The sequence below is a fragment of the Chenopodium album genome, chromosome 11, assembly GCF_948465745.1.
Source record: "Chenopodium album chromosome 11, dcCheAlbu1.1, whole genome shotgun sequence".
NCBI classification, from domain to species: domain Eukaryota; kingdom Viridiplantae; phylum Streptophyta; class Magnoliopsida; order Caryophyllales; family Amaranthaceae; genus Chenopodium; species Chenopodium album.
In genome coordinates, this window is record NC_137844.1 from 52,579,179 (window position 1) to 52,592,994 (window position 13,816).

The window sequence follows — 13,816 nt, forward strand, 5'->3', positions numbered from 1 at the left end:
GCATGGTTTTCAAACAAGATTTTAAGTACTACAGCTATATGAAAAAAAATTACTCCCTCCTCTTAATTAGATGCCTACTTTTAAAATTACACGTAAATTAAAGAGCTTTGAGATTCCTTAAAATCTATGATTAGAAAGTACAAAGTGCATGTGTGGTTAGAGAGAGATAGAGAGAAAAAAAAAAAAAGTAGTTGGTAATTATTGAAGAGATAGAGAGAGAAAATGTTGAAAAGTGATGTCAAAAATACAAAATAAATAAAAGAAAATTGATGACAACTCATCAAAAAAGGGAATATTATCAAAAACTACATTCTTAAAATAGAAATAGGCATTTAATTTTGAAACCCTTAAAAAGGAAATTAAGCATCTAATTAAGGGACGGGTAGAGTATAAAATTGTCCATATTTGAAATCAACTACTAAAATAATAAGTTTGATTGCATGCACTTTTTCAATAAGTGCATTACTTTGACTCTTTTACATTTTATAAACTAATTTTGACTCTTGCACATTTTATAAACTAACTTTTGACCCTATTGTTATTTCTAATATATTATAAATTAATTGTAATTGTTATACATAATAATTTTTTTGTATTAGTCACAATGCATGTTTTCAATATACTTTTTTAATTATAAATTTGAAACAATCAAAGTTGTGTATGACATGTGTGCTATTCTAATTGATGAGAATATGAATCATCAGTACTATATACTAAAAAACACACCATCAATGACACATGTCATTTCCTGGCGTGTCCCTTATATATATATATATATATATATATATATATATATATATATATATATATATATATATATATATATATATATATATATATATATATATATATATATATATATATATATATATATTTAAAAAGATTCCATATAAAAAACAAATTTATATATAAATAAAAGATTTGATGCGTCTTTATATTTATTGTCAACTATAAACTTAAGTATAAAACAAAATTTCTTATTTACATAAATAAAATATTTGATGTACTCCGTATGCATGTACCCTTCCACAATATATAGTCAAATGAATATTTTAAAATATCTGGTGGCAATTAGGCTATTTTATAATCCATTATAATATTTACTTATACAATGTTAAATTTAAAATTAATTATTAAAAATTTCCGTGCATGACACGGGGTCTAACCTAGTTTATTATAAAACAAAGTGTGAAATAAAATGTTTTCATTCTTGTTGCAATATTTATGAAAGTTCTTTAAAAGGTAAATGTTGCAATATTTTTGGGGTGGGGTGGATATTCTGATTTCTTTATGCACAAAAATGACAAATACGGAGTAATATATTGACTTAGTTTCAAAAATAGCAAATGGCAAATACTTTGTGAACTTTTTTGTTATTCATAGAAAGTTGGACTGAACGACCAAGACATGCAACCTTAATTAATACAGTACTAATTACACAATTGCTTGCAGAGATAACATAAATTAGACTACATTTAATTTGTGGGTGCAACTTAGGTGTGACCTGAATTGCCGCTAGAACCTTTGATATCACATATTATCAATGTATGAGAAGTAATTAATTGTTAATTGATATACTAAAGCTTACTTAAATTGTTGTATACAACATGTTAGGATTACTTTGGACCCTCAATGGATTCAACCTCAAAAACATTGGAGTGGACAATGGCAAAGTTACTTCAAAACCCTACCGTTTTATACAAGTTGCAAGAAGAACTAGATAGAGTGTTGGAAAAATTCAATACAAAACTCATCTTAGATTCTCACATCTCCGGACTTCCATACTTACAAGCAGTAATAAAAGAAACACTAAGACTTCACCCAACAAATCCATTATTGATTCCTCGCAAAGTGGTGAAAGACGTGGAAATTGATGGCTTTCACCTCCCTGAGGGTGCAATGCTTATAGTTAACGTATGGTCTATTGGACGTGACCCACAAACTTGGTATGATCCGGATTTGTTTATTCCAGAGCGGTTCTTGGGGTTGGAGAATGATGTAACGTCCCAATTTAATCAGTTGTTTACATTTGGCGCCGGAAAGAAGATTTGCCCTGGGATGCACTTGGCTATACATATGATTTCATTGATGTTGGGTAACTTAATTAGTTCATTTAATTGGAAACTCGATGACATTAAGGACCTTAAGCAAGTTTTGGACTTGGATGATATTTACGGCATTACTATACAGAAGGCCAAGTCGCTTCGTGCGTTTCCCATAATGCGTTAATAATAGGACATGATATATGGTGTGCATGTCATGTGTGCTAGTAAAGTACTTCACAATTTATCGTCCGCCTAATTCATAAATCAAGCATATTAATCAGATACATAAATAAGTTCATACCTATTAATTACAAAATGTCGAATGTGATGTAAATGGTATATACAAGTCCAACGAATACACAATTGTTGAATCAATATATTTTACGTCATAGATTCATAGGATGTATTATAAGAACCTATTTCGTATAATGTATGAAGTATTATATGATACTATAATACAAGTATATAATTAATACAGTGAGTACGTATTTATTTATTACTAAAATTTCCAACTCTACCAAGCTATATCGAATCTCTAGTCTTTTGGATGGAAAAAGAGCATCTATTCTCATTCTAACTCATTGAATGGTTGTAAAATCATAATCTATTCTCTACTGCACTCCATAATGCATTTGGTAGGTTTTTTCTCGCGGAGCATGCATGAGTTTATAGTCAATAAAATTTATCATTGTCTTCTTCATGCTTGATTTCTCATTGTCATTATCATTGATATCTTGTGGATCATTACAAATCAAATGATGGATATTAGTCAAGCATATTAGAGAAGGTAAACCTAAATCCCTTAATAATACCCTAATAGTAAATCTACAAAGGTTCATGCCCTTATATCTTTTCAATATATTTTGCCATAAAATTCAAGGCAGCCTTTAGAAGACTCAAGATCATCTTTCACACTCGATCTTTAATATCTATATCTATACGTTTAAACCTAGTACTTCGTATATAATAACACAATAAGCATACATTCTCTAAAAAGGCGGGTGTACGTTAATTTATTATAAGACGATAGAGTTAAAGTTATCTTAAAAGTATTTAAAGTTACCCTTTATAACTAAAGTTATTATTTTTCTACTAAAAAAATTTATCTTACAAAAAACTTTTAATGTATTAGATTAATCATATTAAAATTTATAATATGTAATCATAAATCTATAAGAAATTACACATTAAAATAAAATTCAAATCAACGACAAATTTAAAATTACACTTTAAAGGGTTAAAGTTATGTATTTTATTTAGTTGAAAGGTGTATTAGATATAGTGGCAAATATTGGTCCTATTGAATTTGGTAAATGATTGAATCAGGGACCATCTTCAACACATAGCTAAGAATAAAGAGCATGTGCAGAAAATTTTGTACTTGGACATAGTTTCAGCAACGTGTGTGATAAGTTTAGTACATTGAAAAAGTAAGTTGTGGGAAATTTAAGCTGAAAAGGTATCTTAACATCCCAAACGAGTGCAATTACACTTTGTTTGAATAACAAAGAAAGAAAACCACGCAATTAAAAGGAAAGGGACAAAAGAGGAGGAAGGGGAGGCTAGGGAAGTGTTAAGATGATTGGATATAGTTACCTTAAGTTGGTAATAATGTTACCAATCATCATAATGCCCCAACTAACTCTACCACGTACGATACGACAACACATGCATTAGTTCAATCATCAACAGTTTCTTAATTCTATTCTTGCATGCTTTATTGATGTATAAAGCTAACCTAATTAACGCAAGATTTATGATACATGGTTCAGTCATAGCCAGATGCTTCCTTCTGTAACGCCGAACATTATCGTTATATTTCCACCATTTAATTTTTTTTTTCCAAGCGTTAACTGAAAGTGATTTTTTGTTCTTAATTAGATGTCGGCAGGAAAACGTTTACTTCTATAGGAGTGTTGAGAGTACGTAACTCGATTTCGACCACATGACAAATTTTCATTATAACAACTGATAACTACAAACTTTTTTTTATGTAGGTGGAAAAAGCAAATAAGTCATTTTTTGGAGCTGGTAAAAATCAAAATTTTCTTAAATTAATATAGAGTAATTATACAGATCAAAATTTGATGGATGCATGGTCACCTTATGATTCATTCTACATTCGTCTCTAACAAAAAATAGGTTGTCCAAAATTTGATGGATTATTGTTCATATGCCACTAGATGAAATTGTATATATGCAAAAGTAATGCAAATTTTATCTTATATGCATTTAATAGTTAATGATAAATCTTATAACATGAAACCCTTCTTCTTTTTTTTTTTTCTTTTTTTTTTTTTTTTTTTTTTAAAAATCTTAATATAAATTTAGGATCTCCTTGGTGTTGGAATGGACACAACCTCAAAAACAATGGAGTGGGCAATGGCAGAATTACTTCGAAACCCTATGACTCTACAAAAGTTAAAAGAAGAATTGGATGGATTGATGGCAAAAGGCAATATAGACTATATCTTAGAATCACATATCCCCGAACTTCCTTACCTAGAAGCAATAGTTAAAGAAACCCTTAGGCTTTATCCAGCAGCTCCACTGTTACTCCCTCGCAAAGTGGAAAAAGATGTAGAAATTGACGGTTTTCAAATCCCTGAGGGTGCAATGCTTATAGTTAATGCATGGGCTATTGACCGCGATCCACATACTTGGTCTAACCCGGATTCATTCATTCCAGAGCGATTCTTAGGGTCGGAGATTGAGGTGAAGAGCCAATTCAACCAACTCTTTACATTTGGTGAAGGAAAGAAAATTTGCCCGGGAATGCCGTTGGCCATCTGTATGATTTCTTTGGTATTAGGTAACTTAATTAACGTGTTTGATTGGAAACTTGAAGATACGGGGAGTTGCAACAACAAGTATTGGACATGGATGATCTATACGGAATTACAATAAAGAAGGCCAAATCTCTACGTGCTATTCCGATCAATCGCTCATGATATTTTATTTTGAAGAATTATAATTATTAATCTAACATACTTTTAATTTTATGGTTGTAATGTGTTGTTCGTGTTTGAATTGTGATGTTTATCCCATATGTCTAGGTTAAGAAAGTCATAATAGAAGGGTCTCTCAAGCAGTTTTTTTCTAGGAAATTTCCATTTATCATTTTTTCTTGGAAATTTTGACTTTTATCACCAAAAAAAATCAAAAAATTATTTTTTACCATCAAAACTTCTAAAACTTTTATTTTACCACCAAAAAAAATTCTAAAAATTGTTTTTTATTACCTAACGCCAAGAAAATCGTTAAATCTAACGGTTATTTTTTTTTCAAATTTCGTGCGCAAAATATGTTCTTCATAGGTTTAGAGGGGCATTTTGGCCCTTCAAATCCAATTTAAGGTCAGAATTGACAAAAAATGATCGAAAATGCCCCGTTACGCAAGTCGATGTATTTTTAAACATGGAAAACGAGGCATTTTCGATCATTTTTTGTCAATTCTGACATCAAATTGGACCCGTAGAACCATAAAGTCCCCCAAAACCCCTAAAGAGCATGTGTTTGACAAGAAAATCAAAGAATTTAAAAAATTCCGTTAGGTTTTTCACGACAGGTGGTAAAAAACAATTTTTATTTTTTTATTTGGTGGTAAAATAAAAGTTTTACAAATTTTGGTGGTAAAAAACAATTTTTTGATTTTTTTGGGTGGTAAAAGTAAAAAAATCCTTTTTTTTTTTTGGTGTTTAGAAATTTCCATTTATCTTGTACTCATTATTACAATAAACAGTAATTCGTAGTAAATATATTTCCTCTAGTTTTTTATACTTACAACATTTCTTTTTTCATGCTTACCAATATATTATTTCAATCGCTAATATATTTAATTATCAATATGTAAAAATTATAAACTTATGATATTAAAATTATAAATCAAGATAAATATAACAAGATCGATCCCACGTATGTACATAACTATTTTTGCTTATAGCTAGAAATCATCAAAACTAGTCAAAGTTGAACATATATATATTATAAAAGTCAAACTATTGTAAGTAAAAAAAAAAAAAAAAAAAAAAAAAAAGGTTACGAGTATATGAGAAGTTGGCACCTCGTACGAAAAATATTACTACATACTACGTATAATTTAAGAGAAATGAAGTAAAGATATTCTACGAATTTTGGGTGACATCAAACTACTCAAGAATTGGCTTATATATACTTAGTTAAACTTCATACTACTACCTTTGGTTTTTATTTTTGTTGCAACAAGGAATATTTGTGAGACATAAAAAATTCATTTGTTGCAATAAATAAAAATCGGAGGTAGTATATTAACATAGCACGTAGTGATTCGATCGGCTATTGTTGTAATTCCATAGCTATGATCGCCTCCCCACTATAAGCAACCTAAACTACTGCTATATTTCTGGGAGCACAATCAAGTGTCCTGCACTTTAGCTTAAGCTGTACAGAAACAAGCAAACCAATACTTTTCGAAACTAGCTTATCATACGTACATACAGAAGTAAGTCAAATAATTTTTTGGCCTTTTGGTTGTTATTGAGCGTTAAATATTCTCTCAGTAATAATCCTCTGTATTTCTCATTTAACATAAACGGCCATATACAAAATATATATAACTAGGATACTTAGAGGGCAAAACCAAATATACCTAAAGATAATCACAAGATATTCTAAGATATCTTTTCACAATATTCACAATATTATCTTTCCTAATACCTACCCCTCAAGTTGAAGAGTACGGATCTCGGACACCCAACTTGCGAAGAAGAAACTCGAATTTAGCTTTTCCCAAAGCCTTTGTAAAAATGTCAGCCAACTGAACCTTCGTATGAACATACGAAGGTATAATCGTCCCATCTGTAATCGCATCCCGAACAAAATGACAATCTGATTCAATATGTTTTGTTCGTTCATGAAACACTGGATTCTACGCAATGTATAACGCAGACTGACTAGCACAATAAAGGTGCATCCCATTCTCATGTTTAACACCTAAGTCACCAAGAAGTCGTTTCAACCACTTTAATCAACAAGTTGCTCCAGACATCGAACGATATTCTGCTTCTACTGAAGAAAGAGAAACAGTAGGTTGTTTCTTGGTTTTCCATGACACTGGGGACAAACCAAGAAGCACAAACCAACCACTCAAGGATCACCTGGAAAGAGGACAACCTGCCCAATCTGAATCACACCAGCCTTCCAACTGTAAAGCACTGTCAGATCTTAATAATATTCCCTGTCCCGGGCTCTTCTTCAAATATCTAACAACTCGCAGAGCTGCTTCCCAATGATCAATCCTGGGATTTTGCATAAACTGTGATAAAATGTGCATAGAATATGCTAAATCTGGTCTTGTAACAGACAAATAAATCAATCGGCCTATGAGGCGACGATATTTCTCAATATCATGGAAATAATCTCCCTGAGCCAAAGCCAACCTGTGATTTTGTTCCATAGGGAACTCTGCAGGTTTAGCATCTAGTAAACCAGCCTCAATAATGATATCTAATGCATACTTCCTCTTGCAAATAAAAATTCCCTGTTTATTCCGGGCTACCTCTAGTCCCAAAAAATATTTCAACACTCCAAGATCTTTCATCTTGAAACAATTTCCCAGATATGATTTAAAATTGAGCATAGCATTTTTTATCGTTACCTGCAACAATTAAATCATCGACATATACTAACACATTGAGCTGCATTTTACCCTTTGTCAGAGTAAATAAAGAATAATCATAATACGACTGTTTAAAGCCATAATTTTTTAAACCTGTAGCAAGCTTTGGAAACTAGCATCTTGGAGCTTGTTTAAGCCCGTACAACGATTTCTTCATCCTGCAAACTTTGTCAGAATTCACTAGGTGAAAAAACAAAATTGGCACCGGTTCAAAACCCCTTAATGCCACCGGTTTGAACCGGTGCCAATGTGGGGGGTGCCAATAAGTGGTTTAAAATGCCACCGGTTCAAACCAGTGGCAAAAGTCGGAATTGGCACCGGTTAACCGGTGCTAAAAAATCCCAAAAAAAATTAATTCAATGATTTTGGCACCGGTTCGTGTATGACAACAAAAATCAAAATCAGAAAAACAAAAATAAAAACCGAAAAAAAAAAATCAAATTCGAAAAACACAAACCCAGAAATTGAAATCAAACTCGAAAAAAAAAACCCATATGTTGCATGTTGGTGGTCTTCAAATGAAAGAAAGAAAGGAGAAGGAGATAGAAAGAGAAATAGTAGGGAGAAGGAGATCGTGAAAGAGGAGAGGAGAGAGAGAGGAGGAGAGTGGCTGGTATGTGATTAGGGTTGGGGGGTGATTATAAAGGGGCGGTTTTTTTTTTTATTACATAAAGGCACCGGTTCAAACCGGTGGGCTTTATTTTTTGCCACCGGTTTGAAATGAACCGGTGCCATATGTCTTGGTTCATTAGACCGCCATTTTTTAAGGCTATGTTTGCCACCGGTTTGGACTGAACCGGTGGCAATTAGGGGGTGCCTTTTTGATTTTTTCTACTAGTGATTATTTTTCTCAAAACCAAGGGAAATTTTCAAATATACCTCTTATTCCAAATCACCATGAAGAAACACATTATGAACGTCCATTTGATAGACTTCCCAATTTTTCACCGCCGCTACTGCAAGAAATGTTCGAACTGTCACCATTTTTGCTACCGGAGCAAATATTTCATTGTACTCCAATCCTTCAACCTGATGATGGCCAAAGATGACTAATCTCGCTTTCAATCTCTCCAAGTTCCCATGCTCGTCATATTTTTTTTTTACACCCACTTACTCCCGAGTGCCTTTTTACCGAGTGGTAATTTCTCTAGTACCCAAGTACCCTACTCTTCTAGTTCCTGCATCTCATCTGCCATTGCCTTCCTCCAACCCTCATGTTTCATAGCCTCCCTACAACTTTTAGGTTCATTTCCTCCTGTAATAGCTACAATATATGTTCTATGTTTCATAGAAAACCAGTGAGAATCAATAAAATGTGTTATAAGGTAAACAGTACCCGAGGAAAGCAATGTCGAAGGTGAACTCTGAGATGATGTAGATGGACATATATTTCGGATCGTGTATGTCACATAGTCATGGAGTTTCACAGACGAAATTTTCGGTCTCATGCCTTTACCCAAGGCCTCGGTTGCCACTGTTGTGTTGCTGTCTCTTGCTGGGTTGCTGCTCCGCTCACTCTGCCCAGTCTGGGTGTCTTTATGGAGCTCTCTGCCTCCCTCCTACGAGCTGCTGCAAGCACCAGTAGTACTAGTGCCCGCAGGAGAGTCAGCGGCCTGATTAGAGGGCCTGGCAGACTCCTCCGCGGCCTGGATGCGGTTTGTGTGTGCTTGCCGTGGGTGGGTCGCGGAGCTCTCTGCCTCCCTCTCCACCCCTGCGCGCATCACAATGCCCTTCACTCACATACTCCCCTTCCATCTCCATGCACCATTCATCATCACTTACCCCCTCATCTCCACAAGACACATTCACCCTTTTTGCATCCTCACTAGGCTCAAAAAATGGAAATTCGGTCTCACAAAATTTCACATCCCTTGACACAAATATTTCTCAGGTTTCCAAGTCATACACCTTCCATCATTTTTTCCCAAAAGGGTATCGTAGGAACACACATTTCCGACTACGACTAGCAAATTTATTACCCTTACTCTTTGAGTTATAAGCATAACACAAGCACCCAAACACCCGAATATCTCATATGAAGAGGGTTTCCCAAATAAACATGTCACAAGGAGTTTTATAATCAAGAAATCGAGAAGGAGTTCTATTAATTAAATGACATGCCGCTTGCACACACTCCCCCCAAAATTTCAAAGGCAAATTTGCTTGAAACCTCAAAGCTCAAGCCACATTCAAGATATGTTGATGTTTTCTCTCAACAAGCCCATTTTGTTGAGGCGTGCCCACACATGAGGTCTCAAAATATATCCCATTTGCAAAAAATAATTCTTTCAAGGAATTAAATTCCGTTCCATTATCACTACGAACCACTTTAATTTCTTGAGAAAATTGACGTCGAACAATAGCAACAAAATTAAGAAACATATACTCAACTTCCGTTTTATTTCTTAATAAATAAGTCCACACAACTCTAGAGTAATCATCAATTATAGTAAAAAAATAATGAGCATCACAAGACGATGGAATCTTGTAAGGCCCCCATAAATCTATGTGAACAAGTTTAAAAATTTCGAGTAGCTTTATTTTGACTTAAAGGGAAACTACTCCTATGTTGTTTTGCACGAGTGCATACATCACAGGATTTTAGTTTACTACTACTTCGACTCACAAAAGGAAGATGTTGTAGAACCTTTCCCGAAGGATGCCCCAACCGTTGATGCCACAACTCTGTGGATCAATCCCCATCTGTCTTCAAGGTCTTCACCATGGGAATGCCCCGGAAATAATAAAGTCCATCTAGTCGTTCACCTGCTCCAATCACCTTCCTCGTCGTTAGGTCCTATATAACACAAAGTTTATTAGTAAATTGCATGACACAATTTGATTCATCACATAATTGAGTCATCGAAATTAAATTGCAATTCAATTGAGGTACATAAAGAACATTGTTAATAGTCAAGCCCCCTTGCAGTATAACCGATCCCATTTTGGAAGCATTGGCATAATTCCCATCTGGCAATCCCACCGGATAATGGCTCACATTCGTCACATATCTCAAAAGAGAAATATCACAAGTCACATGGTTTGAGGCACCGGTGTCTATAATCCAACCCAAATCGTGCTTACCGGGACGCTTGGGTCGAATAGAGTTTAAATGATCAAGTAGTTGCTGTATTTGAGCCGTCGTGACCCCTACAAGGGCTGCCCCATCTGAGGCGGTAACAGAAACCCCTTGTAAGAGCCGAGAAGCAGGCTGTCTGCCTGTGTTGTTAGCTTGAACGAGAGGAGTAGCCATCACACAACTTCTCACAATATTCCTCTAATTGATAAAAATCACACAAATCGTCACACAATAAACCTCACTGTCAATAAAAGCCTCACAATTCCTCACAAGCAAAGGAATTTAATAAATAATTGAATTTGTGAACCTCACAAACTCACAAACAAATACGTGAGTACTCAAATTCGCACAATTGTAATTTGTATTCCCACAATCTTAATCACCACTCCCAATATTTATAAGTGTGAACTCACAAACAGTAGGATGCCGCAAATACTGTTTCGATAAAAAAAAATAAGAAAAATTAATTTATGTGAACTTTCACACTCCTTACGATTTCACGAAATTATGTAAATTACGTGCGATTAATTCGTCGAAAAATTTTTGGATCAAACCCAAGCTCTTGATACCATGTTAAATATTCTCTTAATAATAATCCTCTGTATTTCTCATTTAAGGCTTTGATTGATTGATTGATTGATTGTATTTCTCATTTAACATAAACAGCCATATACAAAATATATATGAGTAGAATACTTAGAGGGTAAGACCAAATATGCCTAAAGATAATCACAAGATATTCTAAGATATCTTTTCACAATATTCACAATATTATCTTTCCTAATATTGAGCTATATTTTATGTCCACACCATTTATATTTTTTAAAGACGCACCATTTAATTTCCATATCCTAGAGAATGTAGTAGTTTAGTTTACCATCACTTCATAAATTCGAAAATGATTTGCATTTTCTTAAGGAATTCGTTACTTCTTGCTTAGCTATAGTGACACATATTTAGGCGTAAGTATGTAGCAATTCATAAAATTAGCACTATTAGGCCTAGTGGCTTAGTAATCGTCTTTATAACAAGGATCTTTCATACTTGATATTCCTTATTATTGCTTTGTACGAATTATTAATATAGTGGGGTATAAACCTATGCATTGATAGTAATTTACTGTGGTTGTATTTAAAAATCTGCCAGATTTATTCTCACGTTAGAAATGAATATATCTTCAATATACAAGTGTGTAAGACAACGAAACTATCATTTTCAAACAAAGGGTGTATGATATTGTGACTTGCACTTAAATTCAGACAATTATTGGCAAATTTACTACTCGAAATTGCCAATTTATTCCATAAACAAACTACTCAAGAACACACATTAGCAATCCATCAAAGGGGAGATGGACTTAAAAGATCAACCTACAAGGTTGCATGTTTCATACAACTAAACATCAGTAATGAAATTAAAGTTTGAGCAGTGGGTCCCATCTCCACTAAGTGGGCCACCAAAGCCCAAAACTGACTTATCCAGATCAAATTTAAGTGGAATATCCTGCATTTGGTAAAGCCCAATGTTGATATTAGCTCTATATTCTATCCCACCATTTACAAATGCTAGGCATAACACTCCAGGTTGGGCCTCCACCATAGAATTCAGCCCAAAAATGGACCAAACTGTATCCTTACCCTCAAGCTCGATATCGATGCTGGGAACTCCTGGGCCTAGTCGCGTTGAAGAGAAATGTTTGGACTCGTAGCAAAGCCCAAATGGTGAAATGGGCTTTACTTTTGGTATCTTAGAAAGTTGCTTAGCAAAATATGAAGTAACAGCCTTGAAAGTGGATCCTTCTAGGATAGTGTAAGGTAACAAGGTGTTAAATGTGGTTCCCCCACCCGAACCCGTATCCTTTACCGATAGCAAAGTGGCATTTAGGCCGGGAATGGGCTTTTTGTTGATTTTAATGGACTTAACATTTACGTAATATTCGTCGAATGGGCTTATGGTTAACGGTGTGTATTTTAGACTCTTTGATATGTCGATTCCTGGAAGGAAACTATAAGGCCCATCGGACCCAAATATAATGACCCCATCGGCAGAAGTGCCAGATGGGATGCACATAGTAAAAATACGCTTAAGCCCAAGTTTAGATGCAAGCACATTTTGTAAGGCAATCGGAGCGTGGGCCAGCCCGGCCACACCTTGTACACCTTTAGGTAACCGCGATTCAACTAAATCGGATGGGGCACAGGTGAAGAGGTAGTCGGGTATATGAACCAATGGGCCGGGTTTTTTCCCATCAGTTGAACTAAAAGCAATGACATCTTGGGCTAGCTCACCAATTGTACTTTGGTGAGACACCGGATTTTCTAACAAGTACCCACATGTATTAGTGTGACAAAACGGTCTAGCCCCTTGGCAACTAGTAAAGCAATAGCTTGTACCGGCTATTTTGCATTGGACCGAATCACATTTGGGCTGACTAAAGGTCGATGAATCGTAGTTGGTTTCGCAATTAGCCCAAACATGACGGGTATTGAGGTCCACTACAAAGCCCACGGGTTTTAGGGGTGTTCTTACTAAAATGTTGGCTACTAAAAGTTTAGTAGCAGCATCTTGGCGTATTGGTAAAACTACTGGTTTTGGTTCCGATAGTGAACCGTATGCTTGGCTAAAAAGGGTGTTGAAAGAAAGAGAGAATAACATGAAAAGGAAGAAAGTAAATTGAGCCATTTTATTGGATTTGATTTTTAATGAGTATGATGAAATATAAGTGTAGAGATATATATAATGAAATGAATTTTGGTGCAAATAGGAAATTTTAATATTCAAATCATACAATTGGAGATCATAATAAGGTAAAATCTAAATATAATGTTTTAACTATTTTATACTACAATAAACTGTGATGAAAACTTGTCCAAAATGTTTCAGGATCAATTATATTTTATATTATTATACATTTCTACGTAAGAGGAAGATTGTTTAATGTACACTGATAACTTGATAATAAGTGATAAATGATAATGTTACAAGGTCCAAAATGTTTCAGCAGAAATTATATTATTTTACTAACATCGTTTTCTG

At 34.2% G+C, this 13,816-nt stretch overlaps 2 pseudogenes; one reads left to right on the forward strand and one right to left on the reverse strand.

Annotated features, from left to right (window-relative positions):
• The window catches only part of LOC145566834 (geraniol 8-hydroxylase-like), a 5,957-nt pseudogene extending 961 nt beyond the window's left edge, over positions 1 to 4,996 (forward strand).
• Positions 4,997 to 12,067: 7,071 nt separating this feature from the next.
• LOC145566835 (gamma conglutin 1 pseudogene) lies at positions 12,068 to 13,462 on the reverse strand (annotated as a pseudogene).
• Between the last annotated feature and the right edge of the window lie 354 nt (positions 13,463 to 13,816).